General features: G+C 35.7%; 1 long non-coding RNA gene across 1 annotated transcript in view; it reads left to right on the top strand.

Moving 5' to 3' along the window:
* Positions 1-17,685, top strand: part of LOC119701016 — a 47,582-nt gene extending 29,897 nt beyond the window's left edge. Inside the window, exon 5 of the long non-coding RNA XR_005256981.1 lies at positions 16,591-17,685. This is a non-coding gene — a long non-coding RNA (uncharacterized LOC119701016). The remainder of the gene's footprint in view (positions 1-16,590) is intronic.
* The last annotated feature ends 4,416 nt before the right edge of the window (positions 17,686-22,101 follow it).

Here is a 22,101-nt window from a genome sequence, read left to right as displayed (position 1 = left end):
GGGTGTTTTAACACTTTGCAATGTCATTCTTTGATACACAAAATGCAAAGTTTTCTGTGCTGCTGGTTCTTTATTAAAAGGGGTTAGACATGTCTGGTTTTAAGATTCTTTTTTTGTCTAAAAGTCATGCTCATGAGGATGACCAAATGAAAATCACTCTGTTTTCAGAATGTATTATTATGTAATTAATGATTTCAAAATTAGATTATTTTTCTCCCTTTGTCTTAATTGATTTTCTGCTTTTTTTTTTTTTTACTCAGAGAGCCACATTCATCCAACTTCTGACATGACCATAAATATGAAATCTTTCAGAGAGTGTAAGTTAGGTTTCCCCTCTGAACTGCAAGAATAGCCACTGAACTGCATCCTGTTCTTACGCTGTAGTTAAACACCTTAAGGTATTGTGTTAAAACCATAATTTTGGAGATACTTACACCAACCACTTTCTGTTCGTGAAAGTCTGCACAGAAGATGTGCTGTAGTATAGGTACATGCATTTCCTTTCCAGAAACTGATGGGCTTGTAATGGTGCATGAATTGTGTCTGTGAATCTCTTGGAAACAGATGTCATGCAAACTTCAGGCAAAGTGACTTCCCAGGAAGTAATTTTCAACTCATTCTCAACTTTTGCAAGTTACTGCAGCATGGTTTGATCTCCAGTCATTTCCAGCTGCACAATTAGAACTGGTGTCACTACTTAGAGCCTTTTGAATGAGCTGGTGAGCTTAAAGCCATATAGAAGACAACTTGAAGCCTCCCAAGGAGGGCTAAGCCTGGACTTAGTTAAGGAACTCAGCTTTAAAAGGAAGGGTTTGGCATGAGTGAAGGTTTTCTGTCTGTGGAGCTGTTTAAGCCTCCTAACAGCTTACTGCAACAAGAGAGTGGCATACAGAGTGGTACAAGGAGGAGGGCCTTGCATTTTGGTCTTTTTCCCAGGATAACTCCTCTTGTCTTTCTTTCCTTCCTCTTAAAATAATTTCTTGCCGGATTCCCAAGCAAAAGAAAGTTTTCTCCTTAAAAAAAGTCTCTAAAGAACAGAGTTTGTAGTCAGTAGTCATACTTGCTTTAATTTTTTTTTTTTTCACTGAAGGTTTCCACTGAAAATGTGTATAGCTGCTTGTTCTTATCTTAGTGTCTGTATTTAACTTGTCCTGTTTACAGGCTCAGCTTCAATCCTCTTAGTTATCTAAGAATAAATCTTGCCTTGATTTTTTAATACCATCTTTTTTCCATCCATGCCGTGGGCAGTATTTTTTCCCCTCAACCATAGAGATTACCTGCGTCAATGAGGCTTTCAGTATACCTGCTTATCCCAGTCTTCTTCAGATCGTGTTTAGCAGCACTGACTCTACTGGGCTGTGAAAGGAGTAGCAGGGTGAATTTACCAGGCTTAAGCAAGATAAATGGAATAAAATATGGTACTGAGAGACTTGGCTGCGTAGAATACAAGTAAACAGATTGTGGTCTCTGGAAATAAAAAGAATGCAGTTAACAATATTTTTGCTACAATACTGCAGAAAAGACTGACTATGTCAAGGGGCTAAAAATCTAAATAACCACTTTTGGAATTCCCACTTGAAGAATATTTTCACTCCTGCAGGATTTCTTCTGTTCCTTGCGTGTATTTATAGGTCCTACAGGTTCTAGTAAAAACTTTAGAGAAATTCCAAGGTTATCCTGACTATTAGAACTATATAAAACTCAAGCACAAAATTGTGTCTAATGTCTTCTTTCCTGAGCCACTCAGGGAAGGCACCACTCAGGAACCATCTATCTAAACCATCCAACCCCTACTGGCAAGGAAGTGCTATGCAAAGTTACACATTTAATATGAGTTATCAGAGAAGGGAAATTCCCACATTTTATCTCAGGCAACAAATTTTGTATCAACTTTGGATTAGTCAAGGAGGTCTTGCAGGGGAAAAAAAAATCCATTTCTGTTTCAGATAATACAGGCAATGTACAGTGTACATTGCTGAGTTAATTTGTTCCAGGAGTTAATGCCCTAAGCATCAGGAAAACAATATAAAACTAAAATCTTTATTTCTTGGTCTATCTTCAGCTTTTAGTGACTTGCTCTTTTTTCTTTTTTTTTTTTTTTTTACTAGATGAAATAGCTGTTTTATACCTGGTAATTACACATCCAAATCAGTTGTCCTTCATGAACTAAGCAGTTCCTAAATCTACTACTTGAGAACAGTTTTCCAGTTTAATGGCACCAGTTGTCTGGTAGAAAATATCAACATGAAAAACTATTTTGTCAATGTTACTTTTTTGTCATATAAATTTTCAATAACCAGACTAGAAATTTAAGATATTCACCCTTCTCACTCTAAGATAACTTATGAATGTTTTCCACAAAGACTATTTGGTCTCGATATACCATACAAAGGAAAGAGTGATTAAGTGAAAAAACAAATTGTCTGTAACTAATATAAACAATACATTGTAATTTGTACCAAGCAAATTTATTTCTTAATATATTTCTTTTTAATATCATGCATTAAGTTTATACACTGAGCCTATTTAATTTGGTTCTCCCTTTTTCAGAAAGATTTCAAATAAAAACTATTACTTTTCACAGACATTGAAGGAAATACAAAACTAAAATTCAAGGTACTTTCAGATTTTGTGAGTGTATAACTCACTGTAGTGAGTGTAGTGGAGAGAATATTCCAATCTAAATATCCGGTAATTAGTACAATGGAAATAATACTGAAATAAAGTGGAATAGTACTTGGTAATAATATATTGTATATATTATTAGTACTTGGAAATAATATATTTTCATGTTAATGTCATGTGAATTCCTCTTACATTTTGTCAATGTAATGGCACATGTGGGCCTGAAGTTTACCTTGACTCGCAACATTAAAGTGAAATTTGTCTTCTTGTTTTCAGTAATTTATAAAAGTTTACATTGCTTGATATAAAATACATCATTTCTCAGCAGTGAAAGACATAGCCTGAATCTTCAGACAGTGTGAAACAATAGCTCTAAGGAAAATGTAAATTCACTTCTGTGGTGTTATAATTCTGACACTGAATTCTGAAAGGTAACATTTTAAATGTTTTAACAAAATTTGGTAGCAATGAATTTCTTCAGTCTTCACTAACTGATTTCCTGTTTACTTTACCCACAACAAAATTATCCATGAGAACACTTGCAGCCTGAAATAAAGTGAAATCCACTTATCAAAGGGCTTCTTATGCTGTCTGCAATATTGTGTGCAATTTATTAAAATTAACTGCCATCAGTGGAGGACTGCAGAGTGACTACTAAACCTGTGTGTGTTTGACACAGAGCAACCCCACTTCTGCAAACGGAAGTCTACTGTGTTAGAATAGAACATCCTTGAATCTCTAGGTACTACCACAGTGCGAATTTTGAAATTTTAATTCATTCCAGTTTAGCTTATAGTTTTCTTAAGTTTGACAAAAAATCCTAAATCATGATTTACAATGTAAAGCTAACACAGCAGGAATTATATCTTCATACATAATTAATAACCAATGTACACTGTCTTCATATGGCACAGAGTACAATACTTAAAATAAACATAATGTTGGATTTTGAAGAATAGTAAAACATTTTGACCTACTAATCTATTTATTGTGGTGGGTGGTCATGCTTATAAACTCACAGATTGTCATTTACAGAAAACAGAATGGAAAGTTCACACACACACACATACCCTCACACCCCAAAAAGTTAAACTGATTTTTGTTTTCAATGTGAATGAAAGAAAATGTTTCATTTACTTACTTAGATCAACAGATGTGTATCTTTCTCTCTTAATTTTTTTGTCTACACTTGTGCCATCCATTATAAATTTGGTCACCCTGATAGTGCATTTTGAGTTAAAATGCCACACTAGATACTATATGTTATATGTGATTAATGACTTACTAATTTGAGGGCACTGTCTATTTGTACTTCAGTGAGTAATTAGAGAATTGCAACTCAGGAGGATGAAATTTCAGAATTTTTTCCCCAAAAAGCAACAGATTTTCTAGTGAAATCTAAACAGAAACATTAGTATCAGAATTTAATATCAATATTGTGATATCTAGATTGAGATCATAGCTAGAAGGCAGAAAGAGAGAGACTGCTTTCCACACATATAATTTCCTGTACAAGTCTATACTATCTCACATTTTTTTGAAGGCTTATTTAATTCATGTTGGCATTCACCAACATTTGATAAACATGTCACTCCTCACCAGGTGTTCTAACTGAAAACAGAGATGGACGGAATATATTCTACAGTCTGCTTTTAATAGAGGTCCACTACTTTAGTGAAAATGTAAAAAAAAAACCAAATTGTGTTTGTAAAAATATTTTCAAAGTAATCAATGAAAATAAATATGATGAAAGGATGCCTACATTAATTTACATGATTTTGTGAAAATTTCTTTTTCACAAAAATATTAATTTTTGTCTGCTGGAAGCTGCTTTTTCATGTTAGGTAATTTTTTCTCTTCTGTGTTTTTTTCTTGAGGGCAGTTTGATGATCAGTACACATCATAGGATAAATACTGTGGCTGTGTCTGTCTAGGAGAAATCAACCAAGAATTCTAACAATATTCTAAATACTATTCTCAAAGATATAATCTGCAGAGAGCATCTACTTTATCTGACAAACATGATTTCAATTCAGGAAATAGCTCACAATCCTTCTAGTGCATCTGGCATCAGTGGTATCCACACAGCCATTCTGTGCAAACTCCCTGCTTTAAAGGTCTTCCCATCACTGTTATTGGTCTCATAGATGATGAAGTATGACACTCCATAAACAATGAGCTGGGCCTTTTGTAGGCTGCTTTGCTTTTTTTGGCTTCAAACTGCCACTGAATGTCAAATCAATTTGGCTTTCATTAGAACAGCTTTATATGTGCAAATGTATTTGTGTCTGGTAGCTACTTTTTTCTATTTTTGCTTTCCTTTCCCTTTGCTTTTTTTCCTCTTTCCCTTGAATGATGTAATTTTTCTCTAATCAAATCCAACACCTGTTTCTCTAAAATAGGACCCTCTGTGTAAAGCTCTTTATCACAATCTGAGTACACTCTAGATGGGTTCATTATTAATCAAGTTCTCTTGGAACAAAGAGGAAGTGCTCTGCCACAGTGACATTGTACATCATAGAGCCTGGATAAAGTCAAGAGCTGATGTAACCTTGACTTTTGACACGCCAACAGACTGCTGTCTAGATAATGCAAGGTGTGTTAGCCACTGTCTTTGATAAGTAATAAAACAAATAATAAATCTGATGCTTTGTTTAAGAACACCTCAACTGTTACACAGTGCTGTATCGGGTTTGATGGGCAAATTTTTTTTCTTAACCAAATTAAAAGGAACACAAAATTGCAACTTTGAGGATTTCTGGTTTTGTAAACCACAAGCCTGCTTAGACAAGCTAAATTAAGAATGCCATACCATGAGAGGAATAGAACAAAATAGGGATTACAGAACTCCCAGTTATGAGTCAGTGAAGATCTGCTCCAAAAGAGTACATTGCAAGTAGTCTGAAATTGCTGAAGTTTAGGGAAAGGAAATTAGCAGGGGAAAGGCTATGTATGTCCTAAAAGGCTACCATAAACTCCATGTTATGACACATTTGAAAGAAACATAGGCTCACTTTTCATGCACCTAAAATCCCTTACCTCCATGAGACTTGTCTCATAGGTATAGCTATTGAAATCTACTGGGCCTGGAATGGTTTAGGATTGTGGTGAAAAAGAGCATAAATTTCCTTTTCCTCCTCCAGAAATATCTTGTTTTCTAATTTTCATCACAAAACCATTCTCCCTCTTTTCCATCCATCTTATACAAGCTGAAAGTCAGAATATATCTCCATTCACTTCATAGATTCATAAAATCACTAAGATTGGAAAAGACCTGTAAGATCAGGGATCATAATTAACCCAGCACTAATGTGTTCACCACTAAGCCATATTCCTAAGTGCCAAATCCACATGTTTTTCTGAACACTTCCAGGGATGGAACACTTTCAGGAGAAATATATTTTTTGAAATAACTACCTAACTATAACCAGGACAGATGTATGTTCTCTCCCAAGTAAAAAGGCACTTGTACATAATCAAGCTGCATGCTGTGTCCCCTTGCTAGCGTTGATCCTTTTGCAAAGAACCAGAAATATATTTTACTTCTTTAAATGGAAAGACATACATTTTAGAAGCTGGGGAACCTACAGATAGACAGTAGGAGTGAGACAGAAAAAAATGGTGACAACTTTATCTCTACTCCATCTAAACATGAACGTTTGACACTTATGAAGGAAGAAGCTTTCTCTGGACATTGCAGAATAGAAATAAGATGAGAGAACCAGCCTTTGCTTGCCACTTTCAATAATGGGCTAAAACATCTTCAGTGGACCTCAGGCTGTCCAAGAAAGGTCCTTGCTCAGTTTGTGAGTGGATGAACTCACTCCTGTATGATGGGATCCTGTGTCAGACACTCACAAGGAAAGGGCCTATTTTCAGAGCTGAAGAGGTTTGCTTGGCTCAAATACTCAGTGATTTCAAATCCAGTGCTAACTCTAACTGAAATATATTGGTAATCTGCCATCTGTGGTTTTCTTGAGCAGAAATTTTGACTGAAGTCCAGGTCTTAGTAGATATGAGACCACGTTACCAAATCCATCCTCCTACTTGACATCATCCTTCATACTGTCTTACTGTGTCACTGCCTTTGGATCAAGGACCACAGCAAAGTATGGAAAATGCAGATACTTCAGTTGCCAAGTCATTTCTTGGTCTCTCTGTTGAAGCTATCTATAGTGAATGTTTCATTGCTGACATCTATTCTAGCCTCAGTATTGTCAAAGCATTTTTTCATGTGTAATAAATTTGCATAAACACTTCACCCCAAATATAATGAAACATAGGATAAGAAAGACCTAAATTATATTTTAAAAAATACTAAAACACTTCTTGATTGATTTGCAGAGGCATAGCAAAATTCCTTCATATAGTGGCCTCATGAATGAGATGATAATATGCAAGTAAAGCATAATGATTGGCATATTAAATGCAAGATCTTTGTCACCATCTGTTTCCTGATTGTGTCAGCAAGTTGGGTTTTTTTTCATGGAAGTGTGAGAATACACCATGGCCTCGAAGTATCAAAATGTCAATTATACATCACATTTTAAAGTTGGAAGCCCAAATCACAATTGTCCCTGAATTCTGCTTGAAACACTGACAAATTATTACCTATCCGTCACATTTAGCCTTACTGTACAGTAGCACAGTTATTGTGCTGGAAAATAAAACAGAGCAGGAACACTATCAAGGCCAGGTTTACAATTTTGTGATGAATACTTTAAAAAAATGATACAGAAGGAGACAGGCAGAGAATGAAGAATTCAAAACAATTTGAATAGTTGCAGAACAGCCCTATCAAATACTTGTTCTTTCAAGCTCAAGTACTTTGAAAACAGTTTTGCATTTCTGGTATTTTTCATTACAAATAATGCTCATTCACAAGGAAGATGGTATTCCTTTTTCTATATTTTCACATGCACTGACAGAAGAAAATTGTATCCTGGTTAGTGCAATGAATCAGTATGAAATGCAGAAGGAGAAAACCAATGTGAAACCTAACCAAAATTAAGGAACCTTTCCACTAATACCACAGGTCCTGCATTACACCCTCAGTGGCCTTATATCAGAGTTGGTGGGAGATGTTTTAATGTCCCACACAGGATGACATATACTAGCACCATCAGCTACCAGAACAAGCAACCAAGAGGTGAAGGCACACAAAAAGGCTGCTGATTGTGGTTCTGAAATATGAATGCAAGACTCTTCCAAAACTGAAAAGTCCACTAATATCTCAAGGCATTATTTCTGCCAGGAGGAGGAAACAGAATAAATAGGTATTGTGTAAAGTGATTCTTCATTCACTGAGGACAATGGTAAGACCACCAAAAAATGCAATGACCTTTTGATTTGCTCCTAGACCAATTACTGTACCTGTGGGAAGGAGATATCTAGATTTTTGAAAAATGGAATAAAGAGCATAATCATGTCCAACAATCTAACATGAACTAATTTGGAAAAAGACTAGGAAGAGGTTAAATGAAAAATGTGACCTTCCAAACTTGTACTTTATTGGACTTTTCATGAAGCATAATTTCTTCTATCTAATAATTTCTGATTATAGTAGTATTTATACATGATAAGGTACACAATCCACCACATAAACAGACTGCTTATATGATATTTGCAGATGAATAATAAATTTTTGCTGTAATAAGATAGCAATTTATAAGATGCAAAATTTATTCCAAATAAGACTGATTCCAAAATCAGGAGATAAGTAACATGAGTAAGTAGCATGATTTATATTACGTGTTTGGGGTAAATCTCTATGCCTGTGAAACTGGGTTGCTAATACTTAATGAATATAAAGTATATTAATTCTAATTAATAATTTATTTTTAGTATGGCTTTGTGTTTTAAGCATGTGTGTACATACATGTTAAATCAAAATGTTAGGGAAAATTCAGTCTGGGGCCTCTGATTTAAGCAGTTGTCCATGAGCAGTTGTGTATAGACATGTCTTCACTACTAAAAAAATTCCTTTTCCTTCTTCAAAAGGTTATGTAAATGACCTGTAAAGCAGACGTTTGTATATTTCTGGTGGAGCAGCGTGCTCTGCCAGATAGTTAGCAGTCTTTCCATTCATCAGCAAATGGTGAATCATAAGCTGTTGGAAAGCAGAAAAGAATAAGAAAAGTCACAGTTGAAACTTTGCAGCTGTAGTTTGATAGATAAAGTTTGTAGCCTGAACATACATATAGATACAAACCAACACTGAGAGAAAAAAAAAGAATATGTGAGAAAAGAGCTCTTCTAAGAACTTTCATGTGCATCTGTTGCCAAGGTAATGACTGTACGTTTGTCTTCAAACAGGTACCTTTTGGGGGTCTGACTCCCAGCTTGTGCACCTCCTTCAAGATATCGACTGAACTCAGGCAGTAGAAACACACTGTGTAAAGTATTAGTGTATTACAAACAGATATGGTTCTCTATGTGTGCACACTACTGGTACCACTGTTATCTCTGAAAGTGGGGTCTGGAAATGTATGCGATAAATAAATATTTTTGAGCTTTGTGAACTAGGGACATCAGTCCATCTCTCAGATTCTTACAGCAGGGACTGAAGGAAGATGTCCTTAATGTCTCTTTACATTTTCTTTTTCCTTTCTGTTTGTCCATCATACAATTTCTTACTTCACCCTCTATTAGGTCCATTGTGAAATCACTCTTGTTTACTAACAGAGAAATAGCTGTATTTTTTTTTCTTGCTGCCATTTTTTTCTCTTCTTGACTGCTCTGTCAGGCATCCAAATGAAACAAAGAATTCTCACTTTTTAATCAAAATTTTGCTGTTTAGGACGTGATCATGAAACAAGTGAGTTCAAGGGAAGTTTTGTCACCGATATCCATGTTGTTTTGTTCTCCCTCACATCAGGAATATGTCATACAAAATAATATAGTTTCTTTCATGTATTCACACCTGATTGTCTAGCCTTTCCTTGTAGGAGTGGTTCTCCGTCCTTCTGATCATCTTGGTGGGCTCCTCTGGAGTCACTCCAGCAGCTCCATGTCCTTCCTTGTGCTGGCACCCCAGAGCTGATGCAGCACTGCAGGTGGGCTCTCTCCAGAGCAGAGCAGAGGGGCAGAATCCCCTCCCTGTCCCCGCTGCCCACACTGCTCTGGATGCAGCCCAGGACATGTTTGGCTCTCTGGGCAGGGAATGCCCATGGCTGGGTCATGTCCAGCCTCTCAGCCAGCAGCACCCCCGAGTCTTTCTGGGCAGGGCTGCTCTGGGTCTGTTCATCCCCAGCCTGTGCTGATACTGGGAGTTGTCCCAATCCAGGTGCAGCACCTTGCACTAGGTCTTGTTAAACCCCATGAGATTCCCATGGGCCCACTCCTCAAGTTTGTCCAGGTCCCTCTGGATGGATCCCAACTTTCAGGTGTGTCAATCACACTACTCAGCTTGGTTTCATCTGCAAATATGCTGAGATTGCCCTTGATGGCTTTGCCTGTAGCATTAATGAAGAAATGAAATAACAGTGGTCCATAACAGACCCCTGAGGGACACCACTTGTCACTGATGGATATCAATACACTGAGCCATTGACCACTACCCTCTGGATGTGACCATCCAACCAATTCCTTATCCATCTAACAATCCACTCAAGGTAACCATATCTCTCCAGTTTAGCGAGAAGGATGCTGCGGGGGACTGTATCAAGGCTTTCCAGAAGTCCAGAATAGATGTATGATAAAATACATCAATTTGTTCAAACAGAAAACAAATCAATCTTAATAATTTGATTGAATATTAATAATCTTCACTAGTTTTTCCTTTAGAAAAAGCTAAAACTACATATTGAATGGTTCCAGAATCACAAATACAAGGTTTAGTCTTGCAAGTGCTTGTTTGGGCACAGCATTTCTCGGAAGGGTATTCCTGAGTTCAAAGTGAAGTCTGTTCAATTATCAGTCTGAGTGAGTACTCAGGTGTTTAAACTGTTTAACCAGGATTTCCAAATAGAAGCTATGTTTCTTGAGGATCTAAATCTGTAACCATGTGTCAGTTCTTCTTGAGAAAAAAAAATCATAATATTTAGAGTTGATCAGTAGTATAGAAAGCTGTCTCTACTTTCATCATGCTAGATTTAAAATGAACTGGATTCAGAAATCTTCACAGTTCCTTTGTTTTTATTTCTGCAGATACTGAGGCAATCTAACTTCACTGGCATTAATGTTTTCTGAAACTAAAAGTAAAATTCAAGGAAGTATCATGTGCTAACAGTTTTAATCTATTAGAATATTTATCACTGAAACAATGCCTTGTCACTTAGTAAACCAACAGCAATTAGACATCACAATTCAATTCATTCACATGGAGTAAGAAAATGTCCAAGAGAATGATTTTGCAGCATTGCAAAAATGTGGCAAAGTAAAATCAGAATTTCGAATTGGTCATAATCCTGGATTTTTGGTTTAACTTCCATTCCATTCAATCAGATTTAATATGTTCTCTCTTCCTGGAGCAAAGTCAGGGTAACTTACTGGTTGGAAATTATTTACAATGGTAAGTAAGATAGTTGGAATAACTAATTAAAGAAGCATCATGATAAAAACAAGCATGTAAACATAAAATAAATTTAAACAGAGGTTTCAAAATCCAAATTAGAAATTAATTGTACAACTTTTTTACCCTAACTATCTCATAATTGTGCAGAAACAGTTAAAATATTCAGATCAATATTGTGGTTTTTACAAGAAACTGCTGCATCACAGCAGGAAATTTGTGTTATTCTGAAAACTGAGATCTCATAAAGAACAATCTACAGATCACTTTGAGGGAAGAACAATGATAGAAGTACACCATAACCTACAAGGAAATGCCATGCGTGACACATAGAAACCAAATACATAGATTACGTTTCATTTAAAACAATAATAAAAGTTAAAGTAGGTAAGGAAAGATTTAGTCTTTAATTTATTTGGTTGTTTTTTGGTTTTGTTTTTTTTTTTAAGAATAGTTTCTTTTCAAGAACTAGCAAGAATTCTTAATGAAAATTTTACTAAAACTTCTGAGAGCAGGTTAGGGTTAGGACTAGGTTTAGGTTAGGGAGAAGGAGAAAGCTGATGACCTTAGAAAAGGCTGCTACAAGACACCTTTCCAACTCAGAATTTCCCCTGGGGCTTCAGTATATCCTGTGGCAGAATTTTCCTTCAAGACTTAGGATCACTTAGGAGAACTATCCTCTTCCTCTTGGGAGGATATCTTGGGAGGATATCTCTGACAAATGAGATCTGTTTGAGAAGCCCCCACTGGCCTTGCAGCTCTTTGAGGAAGAGCTGGAAGAAGCAGCAGGAGGGGTTTCCACTGCTGTGACTGGCCACTGCATTAAGTAGATGGTCTCACACATGTCTCAGTCTCTCACATTTGACTCAATCCTGGTCTGCTTTGAGCTACTCTGCAGCCACGCCAGTGCCTGTGATTGTGCCTTGTTGATCTGGACTGTGACCCTGACTCATGGGATGACTTCCTGACTCCCTGACAGGACTAAGCCCTTTTGTTGGTGGAGCCACAGCTTTTGCCTGCCATGTTGTCATAATTTGCTTCCAAATTTTCTTTTCCCTAACTGCCTTTATTGTTCCCTGAGAGACATGTGAGACCCATAGGAAGGGTGAAAAGATTGAGGAAATAAAGTGGGGGCTTCTGTGAGAATTCTCCCAATTGCATCTTTTTCGCAAGGGGCTTCTGTATGTCCCACTACAGAAGTGTCCACCCATAATTAGGGTTAGGCTATAGGAATAGCAAAAGATATGAGACCCTTGAAAACAGTGGGGTAGCAAAGAGCTAGACAAGCCATAGCAGCACTGTGGCTTATCAGGGAGCTCTCTCCCAGCTACTATTTCCAACGATGGCTTCAGCATGTCTCTTGGTGGAAATCTCTGCCCAGATTTAGGGCGAGGGCTGGATTTATGGGCAGAGAGTCAGATATATTTTTTAGACAAGTGTTTTAAGGATTAGCTGCACAGTGAGTGGCTGCTTCCCACATTTCTTAAAATTGTCAGAATATATCCAGGGGAGGTTTTCAGTTTAAATTAATAGAAATTGTTCATTGAAAGACTTAAGTGATGTGAGAGTTTCCAATTTGAATTAAACATTGAATTTTCTATAATAGTTAGAAAAATGCTCTTGAGGACCATTTTTATGATAATTATAGCACTTCTATAATATTCTAGTATTTTTATAGTATTTATGACATTTATATATTGATAGCTTTTATGAAAAATTGAAGACTGCCATTTTGGCTTGAAAAGAAGATCTCGTATCAGTCATATGCTACTGTACAGCATACTTACCATTTACTCTTAAATATAGTTATGGGGTTAAATCAACCAAATTGATTGAGAATTACATGAATATACTATAAGTAAGGTATAGATTTGTCTTCTCAGAGGGGAAAAAAAAAGCAACTTACTGTGCATCGAAGAGCATTGGAGTTCTTGGAGGTAGGAAAATACAACGTAATGTTCTCCAATAATGATTAAAATATTTTCATAAGATAGATACCACTGAGATATATAGGGTTCCATATAATACTACTGCACAAATAGATTGATATCTGATACAGTATTGACACTATAATTTAATAAACCCGTTCGGTAGTAATTTCAAGAATGAATGCATGCCTTCCCTGCTCTTCTCTTTTTGCTGTGTTTATTTGTTTGGTTTAATTTGGTTTGTCTAGTTAGAATTTCTAGAATGACAGTGATAGGAGGTCTAAACTGAATGTAGGCATTAGGCAAGAAACCTTGCAGGATATTTCAGCATTTCATTGTTTATTTTAATTTGAACTTAATTAATGTGAGATCTCAGACGCTATAAAGACAATGAGTGCCATCTATAAATGCTAATATAAATCAATAAAGAGGAGGAGGTTACATGATTTATGTTGGAACTGAGCCACCATGTAATAACTGATGCTCGTTATGGCCTCAACAATGAATGGGAAATCAAAACACTAAATAGTGCAAACAAGAAGACATCCTATTTTGCAGTGAGCTTAAGATACTCTATTCGTAATTCATTTTTATCCTATTAAAAGGTAGGTTAAATCTTTCATTTAAATAGACATCTTGCCTAAGAAAGGAACTGCTGGAGTTTGCCCAATGTTTCCATGCCTTTGAGTTGTTGCCAGCTTTGCTTGAAAAATAACAAATGCAGTTGCCAAAAGCTACATGCAATATTACTGTTAAAAGAGTACTATAGGTACAAGTTTTAGGTACGCACTGTTTTTCATATCTATAGTAGAGTTTACTATGTTAATAATATTTTATTTTCATTACTTTATATTAGTAAAATAGGACTTCAGAATTGTTTTGCATATCTCTCTTGAAGAATAAAAACAAATAGTTCTACTTTTGAGCATTGATTGGCACATTATGAAAACATTGAAAGAGCCTCTATCAGTAGGGCTGCATTGACACACTGAAAGCAGGTCTAACATTTCTCCAGAGATTTTGTTTATTCTCCTAATTGCTTCTAATTTTATTTATTCTCCTAATGTCAGCACACATTTTCAGATGAGAATTTCACTCTTCCTATCATTTTCTTAATAACTGTATTTTAATTAATTTTGAAGAGAAAATATTTAAAGACTTCCTTCTCCATACACATGTTAGCTGAAAAAGAAATAAAAAACCCAACTGGTGGAACGTCACTGAAAATATTGTCTTAGGAAGTGTCCCTGTGTCAGGAGAACCATTTATCTTTTCTGTTATTTGAGTGCATTAAAATGAGACGTCCAAGTCCTCTGCAGATTCTGGAGTGACTGTAGTTTAAGCTGTTTTGTGTTCCAGAATGTATTGTCATGGAGATTCATGAGCGTGGGATCAAAGCGAACTCAAATGACACCTGTGGTAGAGCTATAACTTTGTAGATGGGGTATTTTACATCAGTGCCCAGTCATCTTACCAAATTTGACACTTAAGAGTAAGAAAAAAATAATAATCACAGGCTGTTTCAGAATAAAGGTAGGAGAGCTGTAGATTCCTAGAAGAGAAAATACGTAGGTCAGTTTTTGTGTTCTTCGTACCTACCAGTCTGTCCAATTCCTGAGGAAGCTCCCAGGGAGTCAGGTAACTGCCTTTTTAATAGTCTAGAAGAACTGAGGTTACAAGATTGTGCAAGCCAACAGAATGATTAACAGTGTATACCATTAAATTGAGACAGAGGTCATGGAAATTTACCTAGATCAATACCCAATTCTTAACAAGGGTCAAAGATATTAACAGGCTCCCCAGGGAAGTGATCACAACACCAGCCTGATAGAGTTCAATAAGCACTTGTACCCATCTCTCAGGTACATGTTGTGATTCTTGTGACTGTCCTGTCCAGGTTGGGAGTTGGATTTTGATGACCCTTGTGGATGTCTTCCAGCTCAGAATATTCCATGATTCTATAGTCTTGCAATTTATGAAAGCTGTGTGAATAACTTTTTAATAAAAGATTCTGATAATGGAAATTTGTCAACAGCTTGCTTGCAGATACCTTGTCCTAAGAGTAAGCTCACAATAGCTAAAATATTTTTGTTTTCTTTTTAAGATTTCATTTTTTCATCACAGTGTACTAAAGGTTATGATATCATTCTAGATATGGCAACTTTTTGGTTTTGAGAACTGTTTCAATCTCTACTGTAGATGAAAAAATACACTTTTTAACCTTTTCATTGGGTAAAATTTTCAAAGTCTTATGGCAACTTATTTTTGCTTAACACAGGTTGGAGATTTTTACTTTCCTCTTGAGAGAATTTTCCCCCATGATTGGTGTTTGGGCTTATTTTGATATCCTTTTGGGAAAAGGATTCTATTTATTTAGATGTGAGTGGAACTAACTCTTGACTCAGCTGAAAGAAAGTTTCCAAGGATGATAACCTCAATGCCACAAATTCAGTCCAACTTGACTCTAGGTGGACATAGAAGCTGCTTGCCAGCTTTGTTGCATTTGTTCAGTAATGTCTAGTGAGAGTTTCAGAAAGTTATCATCATGTCTATGGAACTTCATTTCTTTACCAATTTCTGTGATTCTTCTGCTAATGTTGACTGCCTTCATCAAGGGTGGGAGATTTTCAATTATGTTGATAGGTTTTAATACTGCATTTTGAGTTGTAGTGGAATCAGCCCTTGAAACAATAATGTTGAAGATATACAAAGGGTCAGACAATTCTTTTCATTAGCCTAAGACTAATAGCTCAAGTCTGAGGTAGGATTTGAACTACCAGGTCTGTACAAACACTCCCACTCTCCCACCTATCACTCTTCAAACCGTCTGCCTAGATCCTGAGCTTTGAGGGGTGTGTTGACTAATAGTGCTTTATACAAATGACCTTTCATATGAAGGAGTTTAAGTAACAAGCTGCTGCCCTTCTAGAAATGCTTTTCTCCCTCTTTTAGCTTTTATTTTCCAGCATTCTTTCCTTTGCATGAATGAAAGGATAACTGTTTGGATATGTGAAATGATGATTTATTGTCAGGATCATTATAGTAGTGTTAAAAACAAATAACTCACCAACTGTCTGTTCTCTTAAACATGTGGTATCTGAGTGCTTCAGTGTTCTGTTCAAAGCAGAGACTTTATCTTTGTTCATACAATAAAAAGAGCCCCTTTACATTATTTACTTTAGTTTAGATTACTGTGTTTCCAACTGTCATAAGTATGTCAGAAACACAAGATTAAAACATTATATTTTACTTGCCAAAAGAAGAAATAAAAGAAAGAATGGGAAATATTCTAGGAATTAAAAAATTTGACTGTTTGAATGTAGCTTTTTTTAAAGCAACAAAAAGACAAAAAAAGCAAAAAAAAAAAGTGGAAGAATGAGGGGCAGCCTGTTCTCCCTTAGCAGAAAATGACTCAGTATTTGTATTTCTGCCAAAATAATTGTAGTTTGCTTATGCTATCTAACCTCCTTTTTTTTTTTTTTTTTTTTTTTTTTTCTCTTGGTGTCTGTGGGATGCTTTTTGTAGAATGTCCTGAGTTGTAAGGATGTGGGAAAGGATCATTGAAGCCTATTCTTGGTCCTGCACAGAAAAACCCCTGGAATCACACCATGTGCCATGTTCCAGGTCTTAGCTGATTGTATTCAAATGGTCTTGTTTTCCTGCTATGTATTATGAACGACTTTGGAAGAAACACCTGGAAATGCTAATATTGTGTGGTGACAACAAAATGCTGGAATAAAAGGGGGAAGAAGCCGGATATCTTAGCAGTTCTGCAGTTCACCAAGTCTGTTATTTCTGTTCTGTCTTTATAATGGCCATAAAATATGAGCTGGGAGTATGATGTCAATGCATCCACTTTCAATAATTGATATGATGAATAATCTCAACCTTCTGACACTTTCTGTATCTTCTCACATCTCAGGAAACTTCATTCATCAACCACATTTGAAATGTTTAAGTAATCTCAGTGATGTATGGAGCACTGAAACTCCCTTGTTAGAAATCTATGCTACTAACATTCTATCAAATTAAAAAGCCACTGAGCTCTTGTGCATAAAATTATCATAAATTATCTCTGAAGGTTCATTGCTGTTTGGAATGTTTAATTGCTCACTCAGCTGAACTTCAGCAGCTCAAGATTATTAATCAATTTGTCAGAAGGTTTCTCATAATGTCATCTTTTACACTGTGGTTATATGCAAGAAAAACCTATGTGCAAGACAGTTTTATGCAGCAAGTCAAAAGTATCCATGCATACCTTTCACAATATTCATTTCATATATTTATAAGAGTATTTTTCAGTTGTTGATTTCTCACAGAACATAGGAAAATTATAATTACCTCAGTTTAATTTATCTGGATGGAAAACTAGATCCTCAAAAATATATTTAAAAGTAAAATGGAGATTGATAATAAAATGGAACTCTTGAATCATTTAATCCTGGCCTACTGTTGATTGTCTTTGCTAGAGTAAATATTTTGCTAACTGCAGTAAAGATATTTTGCAAATGCCATATCTTAAATGTACATGAACAGCATCTTCAGTGATTTTTCTTACCACAGAATGCACTTTTGCTTTAAAGTAATTTTTCAGGAGAGAATTTTGATGTACTAAACCAATGCATTTCATCTTAATTGAAACACATGTTCATTATTTGCTTTGATTTTTTTTATTTATTTTAAAGGTTATAAATTCATCCTTTTTATACATACATATATATATATATATTTCTTTTTTTTACAAATGCAACTGTGTATAAGACTTTATGAGTGCTTCGATGGTAATGTTTCTATTTGTAAATTTTTTTATCCATCAATTCTTTTAAGAGCAAGGAAGCAGAGAAATATGCTATTCTTTTAGCATAGAAGTAGAGGATTCTGCATTTCCTGTTCTAGAGAATTCAAAAGGGTTTTGGAGAAACATGTTTAAAACTCTTGAAGCCACTTTATTTTCTTAGGCTGAAAAAGTTTCAAAATATAAAGACTGGAAAGATCATGGACATTATCCACTTATGCTGCGCCGTGAATGATCATCATATTATTTCCTATGCATGTGGAAAGATAGAGGATGAAAGCCAACATATAGTTAATAAGTGTCAAGTATCTATTTGATGTTAAGTATTTATGCCATATATCACACCAAGGTATTTCTACCAAAAACTGAAAATGAAAGAAAATACCAGGTTAAGTTTTTTTGGTCAAACTTCTTGCATAAAATTAATATATTGAAATGATAAATATTCTTGTGTGTCTAAAAAATGGTTAAGTTATCAGAAATTTGCTCGGAACTGGCATTAGTATGTTTTTCTTCATGTGTTTTTTCTGTATTCCTTCAAAGCCTTCCTTAAAATGTATTATGTCCTTTAGCTAATGATAAAATGGCTAACAAAACAGAGGTAACAAATACATCACATACATTTTCTGACATCTGGGGTTATGAAAGCACATCACAACAAATGTAAAACAGATCCTTGGTACAATTTCATCACAATTACCCATCTCCATTACAAAAAAAACTTCTAACGCCAAGAAATAAAGATTGTCATGATGTTTGGCTTTGATTCAACCCCAAAATGATATGCTGAAGATTGAGTATAAAATCTTCTGAAGAAATAGAAGGAGAAGCCAGATCTTCAGATTCCCAATAATATGTCTTAACACATGAATCCTTCCTTCATCACCCTGCTCAACAGTGATGCCTTACAGATGAACAACTGAGCTGTGATTAAATAGCTTATAGTCTTTTCAGCATTTGTATCTTTTTTTTTTTTTTTATCTTTTAATTATACAAGCCTGCCATAGCATATATTAGCACTAGGAAAATATAGGAATTAGAAATGCAGAGACGAACATGTTTAAAATGCACTATGTATGCAGCAGATCACAATTTCTAGAAATATTCAGTTCTGTAAGGTCTTTATAGTTCTTCCTTTATCAAACATCAATTTGTCCTGTCATTGATTGTCCTGTCATTGGATGTGAACATACTATTATGCATGATCCCAAACCTGCACATACTTGGCTCAAAATACCTCAGAACCATACTAAAAACAAACTCATCACTAAGAATTGAGACTGTTACTGTTTCAATGAAAAAAGAAATTGAGGACCAGACAGGATTTTTGTATATTACAAAAAAGATAATGCATTTCTGGCCATGTACAGAGAAAATTAAAATGGTGCTGTAATTAGCTCATCAATGAATCTATAGGACTGAATGATAACTAGCATAGTTTAGAATCCAGAAGCCTATTATGTGTGTAATAAAATAAAGATCAAGACAAATAAGTTAGTGTTAGACAGCTTTACCTATGTCTGCTAGTTTCTTCTCCTTTCGCAATATCATCCCTCTTCTCATTTAATCATGGAAGCTGGATTAACTTTTTTTGTCATTCAACCATTTAGAAAAACTCCTTGGTGATTGAATTTCTTTATCATTTATATCAACTTTAAGCCTGAACCAGAAATTCTAGTGATGTAGTTTTTAGTTGGCCCTTGCCCAGAGGCAGGTGTGTTACAAGTAAAGATTGTTAGTGCAGATTTTGTCCTTTCATATGCCAGAACTCCTAAAGTAACACAGGAATGCATGCTTGCATATCAGAAAGTGTGTTAGCCTTTGATGTACTTCTTCCTCAGTACGACTCATTAATTTAATAGCTTGTAACACTTCATTATGTTAGTCCAGCTATGACATGTTCTGTAGTGTATCTACAAAAGGTTATTATGTAGTGTTTACTTGAAAAAAAATGCTAGATTTAAACATAAGAAGAATTAGAAATAGTATTCTGCTATCTTTAAACATGTAAAAATTTTACTGGTCATGAATTTGTATGCAGTTTTTGACAGAAAAGAGATTATTTATTTATTCTTGAAAGGAAATGCTGAATATCAAATTTTTACTTAGGTATTTATTTCACTATCTATTTATTTCACTATCTATTTCACTATCTCTTGAGTCTGTTATTATGGATTTGTCCCCATGTATGTCAAGAAGTAATTATTTTAATTGAGAAAGAATAAACAGTGATCACACAAAAACCAGTTTCAAAGAACTCAGTTCTCAGTGTCTTTTGAAAAACTATGCATCAATGCATTCTCAGAAGACTCAGAAGAAATGATCTGTGCAGTTGGTTTCTAAAGCTTGAACTTCTGTGGTCCCGGTGACCATTCCAGGCCCTCTTGGAAACTCAGTTTCCAGCAGTAGTAATTTTAGATGCCTAGATTTAACAGAGTTAGCAAATGTCTCCTATTATGCTCAAAGTGACTTGATGTAATGGTGAGTAGGCCTCTCAGATGAGTAAATAATAGTGGGTTTTTTTCCTCTACTGATAGGCACTGTCCTGTTCTGTCCAGGACAGGGTTAATTTTTGCAGTTGCCAGCAGGGGTCATGGCCAGGACCCTGAGTTACTCTTTAGCACCTCATGTCATTTCCAGGGGTGGCAGGAAGAGTCTCTTCTATGATGAAGAGGTTCCTGCTGGTAAGAGTGGCGCCAGCTCCAAGGTGGCAGGAGTGATCGAGTAATACCAGTTCCCAGCTGGAGGGAGCCGTGAGGAAAGCGTGGTGGTCCAGTTGGCTGTTGTTGGACTAAAAATAAAGATTCAAAGATTGTTATCCTGAGATTTGCATCAGTGTACATTTCTAGGGGGTTTCCAGGATGGGCAAGTGTTTATTGTCTCATACCCTCTGTCATTAATATTGCTGCTGGGTTTTTTCTTATCTTATCACCATTTCCAGTCAATTGTTCTTATCTCCACCCATGACCTTTACTTTTTGTGCTACCAATTCTTGAGGAGAAAGGTAAAGGCAAGAGAGAGGGGGAGAGGGAGGTGGGTAGTGAGTGAACTTCTGTGTGGTTGGAAATTTCACTGGGAGCACTCAACTGAGGAGTACCATGCTTAAACCATGACTGGCACTAAAGAAGCAGTACACCTTTTAAAACAAATTCCTAGTGCTTTTGCACTATTGATTTTTCAAGCTTTTCCTGGAAACCTCTGACATTCTAAGCTAAAATTCTTTTTTTTTACTTTATAATGCATTAAAGGTATTCACAAATAAACAAACTGCAGGAGTAAGTTGCTTAAACACACTGCATGGTAAGTATGAATTAACATGTCTTGAATACAAAAGACCAGATTTATTCAAATCTCCCTGGATGACATAGGTTATCCAAAAAATGATACAAACATGGCTTCTCTTTTTGGGACAGGCATCTGCCAAACATTACCCTTCTAAAAGCTACAGAGACATTACTTCAGCCATTTCCCATTGACACATCTCTCTTTCATTCCTTTGAAATGCTTTTAGCAGGTTAAAATGGTTATTACTTCATCAGATGTCCTTGGGAGGGAGGGTAGTTGAAAGAATTCTTTGCATATAGACAACTCCTACTGGGTAATAAATCTCATTCCTGAAAGTGTGGTTCTTCTGAAGAATGCCCCTAATGATTCGCAAACCTCCTTCAGGAAGATGGTGATGTGAAGGGCAAGCAGACACAGGTAGTTTTATTGTCAACTGCACTCTACCCTATCTGAAAACATTACAAACAGCAATGTTCATTTACATTATTAAAACCACAGGATTTATCTTTGTGTACTTCTATAATGGCTGTGCAGGCTACCCATACTTGTCTTGATAGCAGGTAGAATAGTAGTCAGTCATTAATAGTTAGCATCAGGCTTCTTAGGCAGTTGGAGACATTTTCATTTCAAAAAAGAAATATATTTAGTGGACAAGGTTCCTTCCAGAGTTTATGTTTCTTTTGAATAAGATATTCCAACAGCCAGGAACGAAGTGACAGATGGAAGTGCAGAGTTTCTCTATGCCGATCAGGTTCCATTTTGTTTATACCATCTAATTAGCAGGATCAGCATAGATGAATGATTGATTATGTCACCTTCATGGCTTCTGAAACTTCTCTCCTACATATCTGATAATAGTTCATACAAAGGTGGTCCATACCACCAGTAGTGGTGGTAATTATATCCTTTGAGATCCCAAGCCATCAGAAAGTATAAGTAAACAACAGTGAACTTTG

Source organism: Motacilla alba, chromosome 5 (genome assembly GCF_015832195.1).
Source record: "Motacilla alba alba isolate MOTALB_02 chromosome 5, Motacilla_alba_V1.0_pri, whole genome shotgun sequence".
NCBI lineage: Eukaryota > Metazoa > Chordata > Aves > Passeriformes > Motacillidae > Motacilla > Motacilla alba.
This window is presented reverse-complemented; position numbering and strand designations above follow the sequence as displayed.